This window comes from Halichoerus grypus, chromosome 11 (assembly GCF_964656455.1).
Source record: "Halichoerus grypus chromosome 11, mHalGry1.hap1.1, whole genome shotgun sequence".
Lineage (NCBI taxonomy): Eukaryota > Metazoa > Chordata > Mammalia > Carnivora > Phocidae > Halichoerus > Halichoerus grypus.
The window spans coordinates 10,178,215-10,197,029 of record NC_135722.1 but is presented as its reverse complement, the minus strand read 5'-3'; the positions used below and the strand labels follow the sequence as shown (position 1 = coordinate 10,197,029).

At 49.7% G+C, this 18,815-nt stretch overlaps 1 protein-coding gene and 3 long non-coding RNA genes across 11 annotated transcripts in view; 2 read left to right on the top strand and 2 right to left on the bottom strand.

Annotated features, from left to right (window-relative positions):
• VPS37C (VPS37C subunit of ESCRT-I) overlaps nt 1-648 on the bottom strand; it is a 27,796-nt gene extending 27,148 nt beyond the window's left edge. The window contains exon 1 of one of the 2 annotated variants that reach the window (XM_036110647.2): nt 494-648. The gene's annotated coding sequence lies outside the window, so the exon portion shown is untranslated. The remainder of the gene's footprint in view (nt 1-493) is intronic. The other variant, XM_036110648.2, reaches the window with a different exon arrangement.
• LOC144379413 (uncharacterized) overlaps nt 1-18,815 on the top strand; it is a 197,578-nt gene that overhangs the window by 113,515 nt on the left and 65,248 nt on the right. The gene's annotated exons all lie outside the window — the stretch shown is intronic.
• On the top strand, nt 862-4,370 carry LOC118547276 (uncharacterized). The gene is made up of 5 exons (XR_013442317.1): nt 862-1,114; nt 1,678-1,811; nt 2,348-2,535; nt 3,514-3,591; nt 4,198-4,370. It is a non-coding gene; the product is annotated as an uncharacterized LOC118547276 (long non-coding RNA).
• On the bottom strand, nt 5,546-7,621 carry LOC118547277 (uncharacterized). Of its 2 annotated transcripts, none has more exons than XR_004923031.2 (3): nt 7,508-7,621; nt 6,811-6,937; nt 5,546-6,636 (listed from the first exon to the last, which is right to left on the bottom strand). It is a non-coding gene; the product is annotated as an uncharacterized LOC118547277 (long non-coding RNA). The 2 variants fall into 2 exon arrangements; XR_013442666.1 differs by lacking the exon at nt 7,508-7,621 and adding an exon at nt 7,371-7,501.

Genomic DNA, 18,815 nt, shown 5'->3' with positions numbered 1-18,815 from the left:
ACAGAAAAAAGGAGAACAGAGCCGAGGCTGAAAGCCCCTTTCTTTCACTGTCCTGGGGAAAGGGCACAGGCAGGGAGTCACAGACCAGAGTCTCTGTGACCCTACCCTGCCACCGGCCTCCCGTGGGACCTCTGGCTCCCACTCTTAGGCCTGCTTGCCCATCTGTACAATGGGCAAACTGGCTCTAACGTCACTAGAATTGTGCCCAGCGAGATGCTCAAATATGGGGTGGAGGGGTGGAGGGTGGAGGTGAGGGGTGGGGCGGGGCCGGAGGCGCCACCTGCAGGGGGAAGGGACGGGAGGGCGCTAGGGGCAGGGGCGCCGGCCTCCCTCCCTTCAGCGGCGAGGGGCAGAGGCGCCCGCGGCAGTCACGCGCCCCTCGCACCCAATCACCGGCCTCTGCCAGGATGAGGCCGACAGGCGGAGGCGCGCCGGGAGCCACTGCCAGCGCCACCCCCTTCCCCGTCCTTGCCCCTCCCCGGGTCCCGCTCACCTGCCCGGCCGCCGCCACCGCTGCCGCCACCGCCGCCGCCGCGGGTTAAACCACGGCCCGTGCCCACACTTCCGGGGCCCGCAGGCCCGCCCCCTCCCGCCGGATGTGACACCCCTCCAACGTCCGGGCCTGGGACAGGGGCCCGCGCCGCTCGTCCCGCACCACGCTGGGTGGCCCGTGGGTCTGAGTCACCACGACACCGCTCCCCGCCTTCACCCCCCCCGGGCCACACCCACGGGAGTCCCCACGAGGCCCTCCCGCGAGCGGCGGACGCCCGACCCCGCCCCCTAAAAGCCTCCGCCCCGCCCCTGAGAGGGGCACCGCCCATTGGGCGGAGACTCGACCGCCCAGGGCGAGTGCGCCTGCGCAGACATCCGGCGTGTTCTCTGGCGGGCGAGGAAGGGGCAGGTCTGTTTTATCTGCTCGGCTTTGGGGAGGCTGTTGAAAGCGGCCCGAAAGGAGCCCGAGAAGAACCGAATGGAATCCCAGCACGTGGGGAACGCCCTAGGTGGTCCGAGCTCAGGCTGAGGACCACACGCTCGCGGCCGTGACACCGTTTGGCCCAGGACGGGAGTCACCACGGACCTGTCTTGTGTCCTTGCTTGGCAGAGATAAGTGCCTGTCAGTTTGGAACTGGCTGGCGGGTTCCTCAAAACAACTCTGCGTAGTTTCCCGAGGCCCTAGACTGCACTTTTAGTCCATTCTGTGTGGGTAGTGCTTGACAGATGTCCTCATACATCCTCCCTTGCCCCGAATCACGAGACTGATGACCTGGGAGGAAGGGCCTGATGCCAGCCAGCGCTCTCTTCCCTGGGCAGCTTGTACTCAACAGCCAGGCGAATCCCAGTCCCTGTTTTGCCTCTCAGCAGGGTCCATGATAGCTTTGTAAAAGTGGGGTCCCAGGAGGAGAGCTTCTTAGACCAAGGAAACCGTACCACCCAAAACTCGCAATCTTATTAGGTGTTGAATTAAGACCATCATTGCTAGTGACAGAAACCCAACTCAAACCAGCTTCGGGAGATTGGGAATTATTGGGTCACATAACCATAAAGTCCAAGGCGGGTGGTAGCACCAGGCACAGCAGTATTTAAGGCCTCATCCTCCTTACTTGAGTCTGCTCTTTCCTTTGTGACATCAAAATTCCTTTCAGCAGAGAGTCTCAAAATTTCTATTTCAAATTCTAGAGAGAATGGATCTGATTGGCTGTGGTGATCACCACCGCCCCTGCTGGGCAGAGCTTCCTCTTTCTTGCCCTCTCCCGGCTGCCAGGTGGCTTATGGATCAATCACCCTTGGGCCAGATGATCACACTTCACTCAGTGAGCACCCCTAGAGCGCAGAAGGGATCATGAGGAAGGCAGTCTCAGCTACTGACTTATTTGAGGGATATCATGGCTGGTTTTTGCAAACATCTCACTTTGAACATAACATCAGAGTGGCTCCTGTTGACAGCAGCTGTCTGAAACTGGGGTGAAACTGTTTCTGAGGGGTTGGGCGGACCAGGGCAGATGACCTTCACTTTGTGTCATAAACCTTTTGTGCTATATAATTTTTAATCTTGTGCATGTGTTACTTTGGTGGTTAAAAAAATTAGAAAACACAGGGCGCCTGGGGGGCTCAGACAATTGAAGATCCGACTCTTGATTTCGGCTCAGGTTATGAGATCAGGCCCTGCATCCCGCTTGGTGCTGAGCTTGGGATTCTCTCCCCTCTCCCTCTGTCCCTTCCCCCTTCGCTTGTGCACGCATGCATGTACTCTCTCTCTCTAAAAAAAAAAAAATTAGAAAATACTACTGATGGATTAACTTGAGTTTATATTCAGCAATCCTTTCATTCACTGGTACTGTGTTGGCAGGTGAAATGGGCACGTGATGCTTGGAGGGAAAGTAGTCATCTTGAACTGTGACTTGACCGTGGAATGGAGGCCGTACCTGGAGGCACAACAAAACGGAAGGAGCCTGAGCCCTGGCACCATGGAGCATCGTGACACTGCTGGATGCTTGCCTCTGGACTTCCACGGGAGAGGGAAATAAACCACCTTGTGTAAGCCACGCTTGTTTGGGGTTTTCTGTCACTTGTGCCCCTTAGGTATTAGACTCTACTGGAAAGCCCCTCTTGTACCCCCAAGACTCGGGAAGTGCCCCCTTGTCTGTTCTTCAAACACCCCACGCTTTTTCCTTTCTTAGCATTTACTACATTTTTGTGTACCTGACCTTTCACTCCCCCTGGATAGTAATTTTCATAAGGACAGGCAGAACCTATTTTATACACCATTTTCTGCAAATGCTAGAAACTCCTAAAACAATGACAGTAATAACTTGCGAAGGTGACAGACACAATGATTCCACCCAGGGTGTTGAAGGGAAATGACAAACTGCTGCACACTTTCCGCATCAAACGGGTCATTGTCAAGTCATCTGGGTTTGGGAGGTGGGGGTGGGGCTGGCCCTAATAAGTCACCAAAGATGGAGAATTAGGGCAAAGGAGGGAAGGAGGAAAAAGTGGCAGGAAATTTGAGTCATCTGAAGCAGGTGGCACCGGGAAAGGGTGCTCTTCCTACTTTGTTTCCTCCATTTTTCCACTCCTGGCTTTTTTCAGCTCCCCCTGGCTCTAGCCCACCCCCTTTGGTCCTGGTGTCCTATCACTGGCACTTATGTCCCCTCTACCATGCCTCATTTATACCCAATTTCATTCATATTTCAGAGTGACCCTGATACATGCAAAAGAGAGGGAGAGAGAGAGCGCAAGAGAAGACAGCTCCTTATTCTTCTCTTATTCTTTCATTCCACACACATTCAGTGCTAAGAACTGCAGATACAAAGGTGAACAGACACCATCTCCAGCCTCAGGGAAGTTACATTGTTGGTTGGAATTTGAGAGGACACAGGAGATCTCTGTTCCCCAAGACATCTCAGTCCTTCAGACAATCAAGAACAAAAAAAATAGCAAAGTCAAAATATTCATTGTGTTTCCTCTCTACCCCCTTCTACAAAGTGTTTGTTTGCTTGTTTGTTTGTTTAGCTCCTCAGCACTGGATCTTGTTATGTCCATTTATTGGATGGGGAAGTGATGTCAACGGAAGTGAGGAGAGCTAGACAGGTAGGTCAGAGTTTGAGATGTAACAAGATATTTGAGAAGCTGAGGTATTGCGGGGGCAGGGATTTGGGAACTGGTTGAAAAAGCAGTTTTTAAAGGAAGTTTCAACCTGTGGTACGCATGATCCCCAATTCGGTCTCCAGGAGATCTTCAGTGAGGGCTTTGTCTTATTTTTTTCTGGACTTGCAAGTCAGATTGGTCTGGCTGGTTTCTCACCGGGGCTCCTTCCTTCTGACTGCCCCTCCACGCTCAGCAGTTCTGCCTGCACGACCCAGAAAGAAGTTGCACACTATGGTGGGGGCTGGTAGCTCCCAACAAAGTTACCCACTCTCTGGCCTTCCTTAAAAACTAGAATATATTTTATTTTATAGCAAAGTTCCCAGTAGCTTAAAAACTGCAATTCTCAACCTCCTTTGCTGTTATGACTGGGTGAGTAGGGGTGCCTGGGTGGCTCAGTTGGTTAAGCATCTGACTCTTGATCTCAGTTCAGGTCTTGATCTCAGGGTCGTGAGTTCAAGCTACTTGGAAGGCTGCTTTAAAGGAGCTGAGTCAGCTGGGAGGTGAGTCATTTTGCCTTCCCCACCTTCTTAACTGCTGCTTCAATTTCAGATGTGATGGCTGGAACTTCTGCAGCTGTATTGGACCATGAGGTGACCTAGAAAGTGGAAACCATTCAAGCTCTGGATGGCCTACCCCCAGACTGGTTTAAGTGGGAGGGGGAAAAAATTTAAGTTTTATCTTGTTACAGTCACTTTAGTTTTTTTGTAATGTGTATCCAAACTTAAACCTGATATGGTTATGGTTAATATGGTACTGCTTTATTATTATCTGGTTGGGTTTGGTAAATGAGTTTATGTTTTACAAATTTCTTTCCTTTGTTATTTTATTAAATTTATACAGAAACCACACACACACACACACACACACACACAGTCTTCTGTCAATGCAAAATTGTTATTATAAACATATATGCTCTCTTAAAGTATAGCTTTTGGATTTTTTTTCTTTTCATTTTTTGCCCAGGGTTTCCCTATTTATTAACAGCCTAGTGTATATCCTCTCATATAATCTCATCCAAATCTGAATCTACTGGCTGAAAGAGGCTGAGGGGCAGGGTGGGGAGAAGCAAAGGAAAGTAAAGTACAGGCACGTGAATGAAGGTGGAGACCATTATTGCTTGTCATAAATATTCTAGCTGGATCACACTTCCCAGCCACCCAAGATTTGCCATGACTATGGAATTTACTTTGGCCACTGCAACGTGCACAGAGGTTACTATATGTCACTTCCAGGTAGAAGCCTTCACAAACCAGAGTCCAATTTGCCACCCATCCCCTTCCCTTGCATCCGTCAGCTTTTCTCCCTGCGCGACTGTGATGAGTGGGGCACCCTGCTAAGCCATGTCAGATGTGAGTGAGCAATAAGTCTTATTAGAGTGACAATTAGAGTGTGGAGAATAAAAACCATATCTCCTGGGGCGCCTGGGTGGCTCAGTTGGTTAAGCTTCTGACTCTTGGTTTCAGCTCAGGTCATGATCTCTTGGACATGAGATCAAGCCCTGCATCAGGCTCCACACTGAACATGGAGTCTGCTTCAGATTCTCTCTTCCTCTCCCTCCCCCTCAGTTCCTCTCCCCACTAGTTTGCTCTTTCTCTATATATCTCTCTCTCTCAAATAAATAAATAAAATCTTTTAGAAACCAAGTGTCCTTCCATGGACTTAGGAATGAGTCAAGTGAGATTCCTGCCCTCCAGAACTTGTGGTCTAGCAGGGGTTTCAGAAAATCAAGCAAGGGCAAAGCCACATGGCAGAGAAAACTGCAGGGTGCTCTAGGAAAATATGGGAGAGAAACTTAAACGGGTCGAGGTCTCGGTCTATCAGTTGCCTGAAAAAGAAGCAGAAGACCATCTTAGGTCTTCTTAGGTCAGTGTCCCCAGAAATAGCCCAAAACATGAGGTTTCATGTCAAAGAAATTTATTTCAAAGTTGCTCTCAGAGAAACCAGTGAGGGGCAGGGGAAGCAGGACCGGGATGGGACCAAGACAAGCCTGGGTGTGATTCTGCACAAGTCCTGCAGACGGAAGCTCCAGCCTGCTCCCACAGCGAACCCTGGAAGGTAAGTCTGGCCTCCAAAATGCCCAACCCAAGGCAGAGGAGCTGGGCTCTCCCGTGGCCACAAGCTCGTCTGAGAGCCATCCTGTGGCCACTGGGCCGTCGTAGTAGATCCTCCAAAGACAGGTGACAGGTGCTGCTAGAAACAAAAGCACACCAAAGCCAGGGAAAATGCAACCTCAGATAATGCCGACGTGTCTCGAGCCCCCTCTGCTCTCACCGTGTCAGCTCAAGAATCCCACCAAGGCATAGAGCCTCTTCTAAGTCTCTAGAGTGAGCCCATTCTGGTGATCTAGGGAGGAGCCCTCAGTTGGAGCAAGAGGGTACATCACCTCAGCATTTAAATCCCCCCACACTCCCCACATAGTCACACAGACACACGCACGTGCGCACATTCATATACACACACGCACGCACGCATGCATGCATGCACGCACATGCCAGGTTTTTAAGAGCAAGAGGGAGGGCATGGTGTGATTGCTGATGAAGTGCTCAGCAAGACAGGCCGGCTCAGTGTCCAGCTTGGGCTCCCAGGAACTTTAAGCCTTGGTGTCCCACCGCAGCTCCCCACGCTTCCATCCACACCGGCCTTGGGATGGGCCATGATAAGGCCCGCAGTCAAACACAGCTTCCCAGGCCCGAGGGCCAGCTGGTGTCAGAATGGAAGGACAGCCTCTCCTCTAGGCCGCAGGCCCCAGGCAGACCCCACCAGGGGGAGGTCAGGCAGCTTCAGGCTAGAGGCCCACCACGCAACCCGTTCATCCCAGGCTGGACAGCCCCCCAGAGCTAACATCACACAGCTAAGGAGAGGCCGACTCGGGCCTCAGACGTGGGCTTCACCAGGCCTCGGAGCTCCAGTCAGTTTTGTCACTCAGTGGTCTTGGTCCGGGGTGACCTTGGCCGAGTCCTTGCTGTTCTCTGGGCCTTGATTCCTCATCTGTAAAGCCAGAGATGGAACCAGATGGCCCCTCAGTCATGACATTGCACTAAGAGACAGCTCCCTCTTAACCCCTAAACCCCGGACAGGCTTCCCACATACAGCAGTCTAACGGGTATGAATTTAAGTCCAAAATACATGATCAACTTTATGTAATATTCACATAGCACCTACCAAGAATCGAAGCACCCTACACATACTAACACAGGAGGCTCTATTATTGTTCCCTCTTTAAAGGTGGCGATGGGCACCTGGCTCGGTAGAGCAAGGGACTCTTGATCTCAGGGTCCTGAGTTCGAACCTACTTAAAAATAAATAAATAAATAATAAAAAAATAAAGATGGTGAACAGGAGGCACAGAGAGAGGAAGTAACTTGTCCAAGTTCGCACAGCGAGTCCATCTGGCCTCCAGCGCTGCGTTTTTAAGCTCTGCTCCCTCTCCTTTGTAAGCAATGTTACATCCTTTCATTACCCTGACTCAAGTGCAGTCTTCCCTCCCTTCCCGGCCACAGAATCCGGTGAGATTTGCAGACTGTTATGGGGTCAGGAACAAATGGGGGTGGGGTCCAGACAACATGGGGGTCACCCGTACAACCGGAGCTCCCCCCCAGCTACGGACGGTGACATGCCAATGCCCTCTGTCTCTGGACAAGTCACACAGGTGCCCCTCCCAGGGCCAGCCCTCGGGGGTCCCACCAGCTCCTCTGAAGGCCACATGCTCAGCACCCACCTACCTCCGATCACTGCCCCTCCCTGCAGAGCTGAGCGGGAAGAGAAGCAGCCTCGGCCCTGCATGGAAGCCGCCAGGCCCTGTGTCCCCCAGAGAGGGCCTCCCCCTCCTTTCCATCCTGGCACCTGCTTCTGTACCCACCTGCCCACCAGCGGGTGCCCTCATGGAACCTCGCCCCCCAAACCCGGGCAGGGGCAGGAGTTTTCTGCAGGGTGGTTCTGCACCATGGCAAAGCTGCCGTTCCTTCTGTCCTGCTGCTATGAGAACAGGAAGGAAATTAACATTTCCACATATTACACCAAGCTCCTTTCTGTGCAAAGCGCTTGGCAAATAGTTCAAGGAACAAGGAGAAGTTGATAACAGAAGGTGTTACAAAATTCAAGTTAAATCTGTCTTCCCACAGTTGGAACTTGGCCCTGTTCCACTGTGAAAATTCGCCGTAGAGTAAGTCTAGTCCCTCGTTTTATCGAAAGCCTTCCACCTCATGGAAGTCTTGATTTTCCAGGGTCAACAGCCCCCCAGGACGTCTGTGCCCTCTCGCTCTTCCCCATCGCCCCTCCCTCTCTCCCCTCTCCCACGACCTGTCCACACACTCCCCCACCCGTTTCCCCAGTCCCCCTGCTCCGTCTTATGTCCTCCCTTCCTCTTAACCTCCTTCTTCTCTTGCAGCCTTCTCCTGGGCCGGCCTCCTTCGTTCTCCACGGTCTGACATCTCACTCCCCTACTCGGCGCTCCCCATCACGCGGGACGAATTCCACGCTCTTGAGCGTGGCATTCAAGGCCCACCCGTGGCTGTGACCTGGTCTTTGCTCTCCTTTCCCGAGTTATCCCTTGTGTATCATTAGTGCTGTCCTCCCAGATTTTTCTAGTCTTCATTCTAAACACATGCTGGATTACATTTCCATGGTCCCTTGAAATTCAGCATGGCCCTGTGACTCATTCAGACCCGTGAAATTCGAGCAGTAGCGGCGCGTGGCACTCCGGGCAAAAGGGCTGTGACGGCCCGTGTGCGAGCTCGCGTGGGCCCCGCCCCCGCCCCCGCCACGGCAACCGGAGGCGCTGGCGGGTGGCGAAGTCTCCATCGGTCTGCGTTCCCGAGGGGCGGCATCTCCAATCAGAGCCCCACATGACCTGCAATGGACACACAGAAGTCCTAGAAAGAAACATTATTTTTAAGTGGGGTGTTGCTTGTTGCTGCCCATTCTAATATAATGTGTCCCTTGGGCCTATGACCTTTGCAATTCCACCTTGCCTGGCTACTGAACGTCTCTTGGGCTCACTGGGATGCCAAGGCTGCCCTCTTTGACTGACATTCTCTGCTCCCCATGCCCCCTCAGCAAAATCCTCTCATCCGTTGAGACTCAGGGCAGTTGCCACCTCTACCAGGAAGCCCTCCTAACTTTCCACCCAAGGTAACGGAAGGGAAGGAAAAATTCTTCTCTACCCTCAAGGTCTTCTAGCTGGACTAAGAATTCAGTTTACATGAGACAGACTAACAGGAGAAAATAAAAACCGAAAGATTTATTACATGCACACAGAGGCCAAACAATGAAATCGAGATCCAAAGAAATGACCAAGGCAGGGAGTTTTTATACTTTTTAGACAAACAGACAATAAATCTGTGAGGAATTGACAGGACAAAGAAAACTTAACTTTGGGAGCTTTGATTAGGAATTCTAAACAGAATTTGGGCTGGGTAAATTAGTAAAAAGTAACAAGGGTCATTTACACAGTCTTCTTGGATCTAAATTTCCCATCTCTGGTGATAAGATCTCTTTAGCTCCTAGTACAGGGCGGGTACCTTTCACAGGGGAGATTTATTTTCTGCTTTCACGGGAACAGAGGAGGGTATGAGTGCCCTTCTTGCCAGACTGTCTCTTAAGTAACTTCTATTTAAAATAATCAGTATGCCAGGGCACCTGGGGGGCTCAGTAGGTTAAGCTTCCGAATCCTGATGTGGGCTCAGGTCATGATCTCAGGGTCGTGAGATCAAGCCCCGCGTCGGGCTCCATGCTCAGTGCGGAGTCCGCTTGAGATTCTCTGCTCCTCCTTGCCTGCTCTCCCTCTAAAAAGGAAGTGTTCACTGAAAAGAAGAGTCTCTAACATATCTAATAATTATGCCCTCCGTCTCCCTTCCTCCCCTCCTGTCGCCCCCCCCACATGGTGCCCTGACCCCCACGCCCAGCACTAATTGACAGAAGAGCAGCCAAGAGCATGGTATTTGCAATCAGGCAGACCTGGGTTCAAATCACGACTGTACGACTCACTACTAGCCGTATCTCCTCAAGGGAGTACTTGACTCCTCCAAGCCTCAGTTTCCCCATTTGTAAATTGGGGACAATCTCAACCTCGTAGGGCGTCCATGGAAAGCACATGGGAGGATGTATCCAGCATCTGTGGGGCTCCTTGAATGAGTCAGGCTCTGGGCCTGGGAGACTGGAGTGGCCACGGAAGGCCTCGCTGAGGAGGGGATAGTAGAGATGACAGCTGAAATGGGGAGGAGCCAGCCATGCAAAGGGCTGAGAGAAGAACATTCCAAACAAGGGAAGCACAATTGCAAAAGCCCAGGGTAACCAAATTCCATAAATGGCCACTTTTCCCTGATGGCTAATGATGATGTATTTACCCCAAAGACACAGATGTAGTGAAAAGAAGGGCCATAACACCCCAATGTTCATAGCAGCAATGTCTGCAATAGCCAAACTGAGGAAAGAGCCGAGATGCCCTTCAACAGATGAATGGATAAAGATGTGGTCCATATATACAATGGAATATCATTCAGCCATCATAAATGATGAATACCCAAGTTTTACATCAACATGGATGGGCCTGGAGGAGATTATGCTAAGTGAAATAAATCAAGCAGAGAAAGTCAATTATCATATGGTTTCACTTATTTGTGGAACATAAGGAATAGCATGGAGGACATTAGGAGAAGGAAGGGAAAAATGAAGGGGGGGAAATCGGAGGGAGAGATGAACTATGAGAGACTATGGACTCTGAGAAACAAACTGAGGGTTCTAGAGGGGAGGGGGGTGGGGAGATGGGTTAGCCCGGTGATGGGTATTAAAGAGGGCACGTACTGCATGGAGCACTGGGTGTTATACAAAAACAACGAATCATGGATCACCACATCAAAACCTAATGATGTAATGTATGGTGACTAACATAATAAAATTAAAAAAATAAATAATTTTTTAAAAAATGGCCACTTTTCCACCTCCAGTCTTCCTTGCACACCTCGACATCCCACAACCCACCAGGGGACATCTAGGCCACACGTCACCCACATGACCTCGTCACATACTTCACTTGTGAGTTACCAGCAAGGGGCTGCTGCAGACTGAGGCAGGAAGAGCAGGGCAGAACTGCCAAATGGGCTCTAGGCCCCGGGCTGTGTGGATAAGCCGGCTATCACCGGGGGCCCAGGGGCCGTCATGCCACCAGCAAAGGCTCTGAGTCCCTCAGTTTGCTTATCCTCCTGGGTGGAACCTCCAGCACACCGATAAGGCCAAGAGGAAAGTAAACGCTCTTGTCTGATCTTCCCCTGTGTGATCGCCAGAGGTGGTGGCTCCCTGGGCAGAATCCGGTTCCTCTGTTCCTGCTCCAAAGACGGCCACGGGGCATCAGATCAGCACCCGACCCTGAGGCCTGCTGGCTGGAACTCAGCTCGCAAGCAGTTGGGACGGAGGTAATGCCCAGCCTGTCCTTATGGGTCTGCCCTTTTCCTCCATCCAGATCCACACAGCACAGTCCCCATAGAGCGGGGGTGGTTCCATCTCCCATCAGGGCCCTCAAAGCTCCAAGGTCTTTCCTGAGCATCAGACAAGTCCCTTGTCAGAGGCTCCTGACTCGGCCACGTATTCCCTGAAGAGCAAATAAGACATTGGGTAGAAGTTGCCAAAGGCTGAGCAGAAAGGGTTCATTGCTCTAAAATCCAGCCCATGCCGTGCCATCCGGCAGGGTGGCTATTGCCTGCCAGGGGACAGGGAGCCGTGGGGCTACTGCACTGGGCATGAGTCAGGCTGTCACGGCTGCCTCCTGCGTCCGTGTGCTGCTCCAGCTGGCCCCGGGGAGAGCCAGCTCCCAGGATGGCTTTCCTGCTGGCCCGAGAGGCAGGGCTGGGGATGGAAGCTGGCCAGAATGGAGAAGGAAGGGAGGGAGCTCAGCTCTGGCACCTGCTGGCCTCTGAGAGTTGCCCATGGAGGCTGGCAGCAGGGAGCCTTCTCTGAGCTGTCCCGGCTCAGAGCTCTCCCAGCCCGAGGACCAGATGCCTCGAGTCCCAGTGCTTCGCTAATTCACCTTGCGACTTTTTGGTAAGTGACACTCCCCGGCCTCGAGTTTCTTCCTCTCTAGAATGAGGGGATTGGACTTGTTCCAGGAAAACAGACTGCACGCCAGTGCTGGTTAGTGTGACAAGTGGCTGGGGGTGCACATTGCTCAGGACGGCGAGGCCACATCCAGCGCTCAGATTGCCTGGCAGTGTCTGCCCCGCACTCGGGGTGGGGGGGTGGCAGACCAGGGGCCATGTAACTGCCACCCACGAGCTGGAGGGCCTTGGGGCCCCGTCCCGCAGAACATTCTGCCCCTCGGAATCTGTGGGCTGAGGTCAGGTAGTTAAAAGGCAGACGTTACCAACGGGAAGGTTGTGGATTCTTCAACAGAAACCCAAGTCAGGCTGATGAATCACCTCTCCTAAAGGAATAAATACCAACAAAAGGACTCTGGGGACAAGACGTGACAGGAAGGTCAGCTAAATCAGACAATATTTCAAATGTTTTGGATGACCTGCCCCCTTGCTGTCCAGCTTGAGAGGATGCCGACAGCTAGGGAGTAATTGAAGGGCCACCGACTGTGGTTGTCCCTCTTCCCCATGACCCACTAACAATGAGGATGGCTCTTACCACCTCCGTTCCAGCAGGGCATGATGGCACCTCCAGCATTTCCTGGAAGACCCAGGGGGGCTTGACCCCTGGTCGGTACCATTCCTTCTTCCACGTCCCAGTCCCTCCTGGGTCTGCACAAGCTGACCTCCTCTCCTTCCTTTCCAAGTCTCCCCCACCCCCCACCTCACCCCTTGGCTCCCTCCCTACCCAGGCCTTTCCCTCACCCTGCAGATGGCACCAAAGAAGAGGGGTCCAAGGAGGGGCGTGCCCAGTTGGGTTTTTCCTAAAAATGTCCTCATCCCTTCCACGTCCAGGCCCTGGCATGTCTCCTCAAAGTCTCAAGCTGGATGGTCAAGCAGCCCCGGGTCGGAGGGAAGGGGGCAGTTCTCAGGTGAAGAGCAGGAGGGTGAGCAGCGGAGGCTCCCAGTGACTCAGTCAGCAAGGTCCCATCCACATCTGCTCTTCTTGGGCCCCTTGGGGTAACACTAAAGGCAGAAACTTCAAAATGCAAGTTTTTCAAACTTCTGATTACACAAAATCTTTCAAACCTAACAAAAGTGAAAAAGGGGGCACCTGGGTGGCTCAGTTGGTTAAGCGACTGCCTTTGGCTCAGGTCATGATCCTGGAGTCCCTGGATAGAGTCCCGCATCGGGCTCCCTGCTCGGCAGGGAGCCTGCTTCTCCCTCTGACCCTCCCCCCTCTCATGTGCTCTCTCTCTCTCATTCTCTCTGTCTCAAATAAATAAATAAAATCTTTAAAAAAAAAAAAGTGAAAAAGGATAGTGTCATGAACTCCACAATACCATCACTCAGCGTCAAGAATTACAACACTACTCCTCAGCCCAAGCCGCCATAATGAAAGACCATATAAACTGGAGGCTGGAAGTCCCAGATCAAGGTGCCGGCCAGTTCCGTTCCTGGTGAGAGCCCCCTTCTCACTGTGCCCTCACATGGTGGGGGGATTGAGGAAAGCTCTCTGGGGTCTCTTCTTTAAAGGCCATCAGGAGGGCCCACTTTCACGGCCTCAGCTAAACCCAGCTCCCTCCCAACCAGCCCACTTCCAAATACCATCGTATTGGGAGTTAAGCTTCAACATATGAATTTGGGGGGCAGGGAGGGAGATACAACTCAGTCTATAGAAATTATACAAATCTTTGTTTTATCTAGACCCTCATGTTTAAAAATGTTGTTATTCAAAACTGAGGGTTCTAGAGGGGAGGGGGGTGGGAGGATGGGTTAGCCTGGTGATGGGTATTGAGGAGGGCACATTCTGCATGGAGCACTGGGTGTTATGCACAAACAATGAATCATGGAACACTATATCTAAAACTAATGATGTAATGTATGGGGATTAACATAACAATAAAAAAATTTAAAAAAATAAAAATAATAAAAATAAAAATGTTATTCATTCATTTTTGCCAGTGCACTTTAAGACACAGATTACCATTTCACTTTAAGACTTTATTGTACATCTCCAAGAAGTAAGGATTTTTAAAATGTATGTAATCACAATGCTATTGTACCCCAAACAAAATTACCAATAGCTTTAATATCATCTAATGTCCAGTCCATGTTCAAATTTCCCTAATTCCCTCAAAATGCCTTTTAATGGTTTATTGATTTGAATTAGGGACTAGGATCTAAAAAATACATACATGGGTTGCATTTGGTTGTTGTCTAAGACTTTGAATAAATAATACTTTCCCCTTTTTATGCTTTTTTCTTCAAAAAGTGAGGGAATGAGGGGTGCCTGGGTGGCTCAGTAGGTTGAGCATCTGACTCTTGATTTCGGCTCAGGTCATGATCCCAGGGTTGTGAGATCAAGCCCCATGTTGGGCTCTGCACTCAATGGGGAGTCGGCTTCTCACCCTCTGCCCCTCCCTCTGCTCTCCTTCTCTCTCTAAAATAAATAAATAAATCTTTAAAAAGTGGGAGTGGGTGGGGGTCACTTATCTTCTAGAATGTCCCAAGTATTGGGTTTAATGATTGCCTCCTTGTTCCTTTATCTCCATACTTCCTGAAGACTGCTAGTTAGATTCGGACTTAAGTTGAAAATTTTTTATTGGAATACTTCATAGTTCCGTGGATCTCTTACTACATCATTTCAATAGGTACATAATTGATAGATGCTAGGGTTGATCAGTGGGTCCTGATGTGATCAACATCTATTGGACTTTCCCCTTTGACCTCTCGTCTATGGGTCCAATATCCACTGATGCTCTTCCCCTAGATCCATTGTTTGATTAGGAACTGCAAAACAGTGATTTCTTCATTCTACCATTCCTTCTGAGTTTAATTTCTAGAATTCTTCAATAAAGAATTTTCCTTCAGCATTATTTGTAGTTACTTGAAATATACCTGAAATATTCGCTCAGACAAAAACAGCATACATATTGATGATTATTTCCCTTTTTCTATCAATGATCAGAATAGCGAGTCGGTGCCCAAGCAGTCCCCCCATGGTGACGAAGTAGCTGCCGTATAATATCATACGGAACTCGTGGCTTTTTGTGTGTTTAGTTTGTTTCGATTGAGTTGATGTGATGCTCAAATTGTCCCACTTTTGGCCACAGGAAGCCTCTTCCTACTGATTCCCGAGCCCTTGGACAGGACTCCAGTGATCTTTGGAGGCTCCCAACTTTCTGGACTTTCAAGATATTCTTGGCTCCTTCTGTGCATTTCTTGGCCCAGCCCTGGAATCAGCCATCTCCTCAAGAATCCCTGATCCTCTAGTGGTAAATGGTATCGGTATCTGGAGGCCACAAGCTGGGCCTCAGGGTACTCCATGCTATCACATTATCATGGCTTCCAGGTTTTTCGGCTGCCAGAGCCAAGAGATACAGTCAACTCGTGAACAACACGGGTCTGAGCTGTGCAGGTCCAGGTCTGTTTACACACAGAATCTTTGCAGTACATGGGGTGCAGTGCTATAAACATATTTTTCCCTTCCTCGTGAACTTCTTAATAACATTTTCTTTTCTCTAGCTCACTTTATTATAAGAATACAGGACATAATACACATAACAATATCGTATAACATAACATAACATACAAAAGTGTTAATCGACTTTTTAGGTCATCGGTAAGGCTTCTGGCCAACGGCAGGCTGTTAGTAGTGAAGTTTTAGGGGAGTCAAAAGTCATATGCGGATTTTCGGCAGCCCGTGGAGAAGGGGTCAGTGCCCCTAAACCCCACATTATTCTCAGGTCAACTCTACATATTTTGTTAGAAAGAGAAAAATAAGTAATTAGTACAAACTTAGACTTCCAATTCAAGTTTTAAGATGGCAGGGTTTTACTTTTAACTTTTTTGTTGTGGACTTACATCTCTTTTTTCTTCCACTGGAAGTCTTGGTTCAGGACAACATTCGCATAATTAATTACTGACTGGCTTTAACCTCTAACTTCAGGGTTTCAAAATAACAGTGGCAACATCACCAATAATAAGGTTACTAGAGGAAGTTGCAGATTTCGTTGTTTTTTTCCTTGTCATTGTTGTTTATCCTTGGAAAGTACCCCCCACCCTGTGAATGTAGAGTCAAAATTCTGCATTTTAAAGACACTTGAGGGGCACCTGGGTGGCTCAGTGGGTTAAGCCCCTGCCTTGGGCTCAGATCATGATCTCAGAGTCCTGGGATCAAGCCCCACATCGGGCTCTCTACTCAGTGGGGAGTCTGCTTCTCCCTCTCCCTCTGCCTGCTTGTGCCTCTCTCTCTCTCTGTCAAATAAATAAATAAAATCTTTAAAAAAAAAAAAAATAGGGGCACCTGGGTGGCTCAGTCAGTTGAACGGCTGCCTTCGGCTCGGATCATGATCTCGGGGTCCTGGGATCAAGCCCCTCGTCGGGCTCCCTGCTCAGTGGAGGGTCTGCTTCTCCCTCTCCCTCTGCCTGCCTCTCTGCCTACTTGTGCTCTCTCTCTATATCTCTGTCAAATGAATGAATAAAATCTTTAAAACAAACAAACAAACAAAAATAAAGCCACTCGAGGTAATTTTTTTTTTTTAAGATTTTATTTATTTATTTGACAGAGAGATTGACAGCGAGAGAGGGAACACAAGCAGGGGGAGTGGGAGAGGGAGAAGCAGGCTTCCCGCTGAGCAGAGAGCCCGATGCGGGGCTCGATCCCAGGATCCTGGGATCATGACCTGAGCCGAAGGCAGACGCTTAATGACTGAGCCACCCAGGCGCCCCTCGAGGTAATGTTTTGCTCTGTGTGGTTATGTTACCAACTTGGTAACCGTTGGGTTCATTTGTTTTATTTTATTATTATTATTCTTTTAATGAGCAGAGAGCCCAATGACGGGCTCCATCCCAGGACCCTGGGATCATGACCCAAGCTGAAGGCAGACGCTTAAACAACTGAGCCATCCAGGTGCCCCGGGGTTCATTTGTTTTAGTTCTCAATTTTGAGGGATGTCTTTTTGATCAATGGATTCTGTAAAACATTTACCTGGTGGCAGAGTCAAACTAGAAAACAAGAAAAATCTCACCTCTATCCCCATTAATACCTAGTCTTATTAATTTTGGGTTTCTCCTTGCACTGATTCTTATTAAAAACATGCGTGTCTGTGTATGTAAAAGCAGCAAGCTATAAATACTGTTCTGTTCTGCCCCCTCTTTTTTTCTTTTAAACAAACAATATACCCTGGAGATTTCAACCATCCCCTTCTTTTTTCCATCTGCATTATACCCAGTTGTGCGGCCCGCACTGTAGCTTATCTGACTGATGTCCCCGGTTGATGGTCACTTCGGGCACACTGCTAATGTTTTGCTTTTGCAAATAACATTGCAGTGCAGAGCTGGTGCGTACGTCTTAAAAAAAAAAAAAATCACAGGCCCAAAATGGCATCACTTAGGCCAAGCCCCCAGTGGAAGCTTAATAGAGACTCTAACTGCAGTTTCAACCTCCCCCAGAAAGGTAATCTTAATCAGTCAGGAATTTTCCGATGCGCGCCAATGAGTCAGCCAAATGGGCCCTCTCCATCCCCTAAAGGAAGATGAGGTAATCTGTCTGATTAGACGGCTTGGTCTCCCCCCCAAGGGAAAGCAGCCTCACCTGGAAAATCTTTTTCTTTTGCTGGTAACTTTCTTGCCCCACCCTCCTTCCATGAATACTTTCCACGTTGTACAAACGCCTCAGGAGTTCCCCTCTATTTGCTAGAAAGGATGCTGCTCGATCCGTGAATTGTCTACTAAAGCCAACTAGACCTTTAAAATTGACTTCGTTTGCTTATCTAACAGTAGTTTTCTATTTTTGTCAAAATGTGTCTTTGGATTAGAATCCTAGAAGTAGAATTGCTACATTTAAAAAGGGCATGTATGTGTCATTTGCTAGATGCTGTCAAATCCCTTCCATAAGGTTGGACCACCAAAACTAAATTTTAACAATGTGGAGAATTGAGGGGTAAGATGCAGCGCCCCCCACTCCATCGGCCACCCAGGCCTGGGGACCAGGCCAGCCTCCTACTCAACGATCAGGCCTGGACAGATCTCACAGAGGAACACTAGGTTCCCCAGCAGTCCTGGAAGGAGCCATAAAGTTCCATTCTCCTTACTTTGGCTGGAATGATACCAGTTTAGTAGGTAGCCCTGTTCATCTCAGGCTGAGCAGAAGCTCTGGATACTCTTTTTTTTTTTTACCTTCTTTGATTGACAAACTTAAAAATTAATTATTCCTCTGTGCATTTGGTTTGGCAGACAAAATAGTTCGAGGTATGGATCCCATGGGGGAGCTATGTCAGGTGCTCAGAGATTACTGGTAAGTTTGTTGGTTGATCTGACCTTGGTGGTCTTTCTTTACAAATGCAAGGAAAACTCGCATGGCTAGGATGCATTCAGTCTCTTCTTCATCCAACCAACGTGAATTGAACACCCCCTCAGTCTGCGCCCTACGTCCGCCTCTAGGCTAGAAATAAAACCCTATGCAGCCTACGTGTTGACTCCAGCCCATAGTTGCTTGAGGCTTGGCTCACCCTATGTTTGTGGGTCTGTTTTTTGTTTTTGTTTTTGTTTTAAGAAAGTAGTTGCTTACATTTGAAGATAAGGATTTCACATAAATATTGAGACTTCTTTTTTTTGCTGAGCAGGGAGCCCGATGCGGGACTCGATCCAGGGACTCCAGGATCATGACCTGAGCCGAAGGCAGTCGCTTAACCAACTGAGCCACCCAGGCGCCCGTAAATATCCAGACTTCTGACATCTCTTGAAAACATGGCCAGTCTGGCATCGCCAGCCAGACATGGCAACTGCTGGTGGGAACAGGGTAGAAGCTGCCTCCTTGTCATGGGGTACGTGCTGCCCCGGGCCCATGATGCCCATCCAGCCCTTCCATTCATCTCCCTCACCTCGTGGATCGTGAGTTTGTGAGCCCTGCCTTTGACTGCTAGCTTCCTGAAAGCAAGGACCACTAGTGTCTTTTTTTTTTTTTTATAATCTCTACACCCAACGTGGGGATCGAACTTATAACCCCCCGAGATCAAGCGTTGCATGCTCTTCCAACTGAGCCAGCCAGGCACCCCAAGGACCACTTGTGTCTTATTTGACTTTCCAGCATCTAGCCCA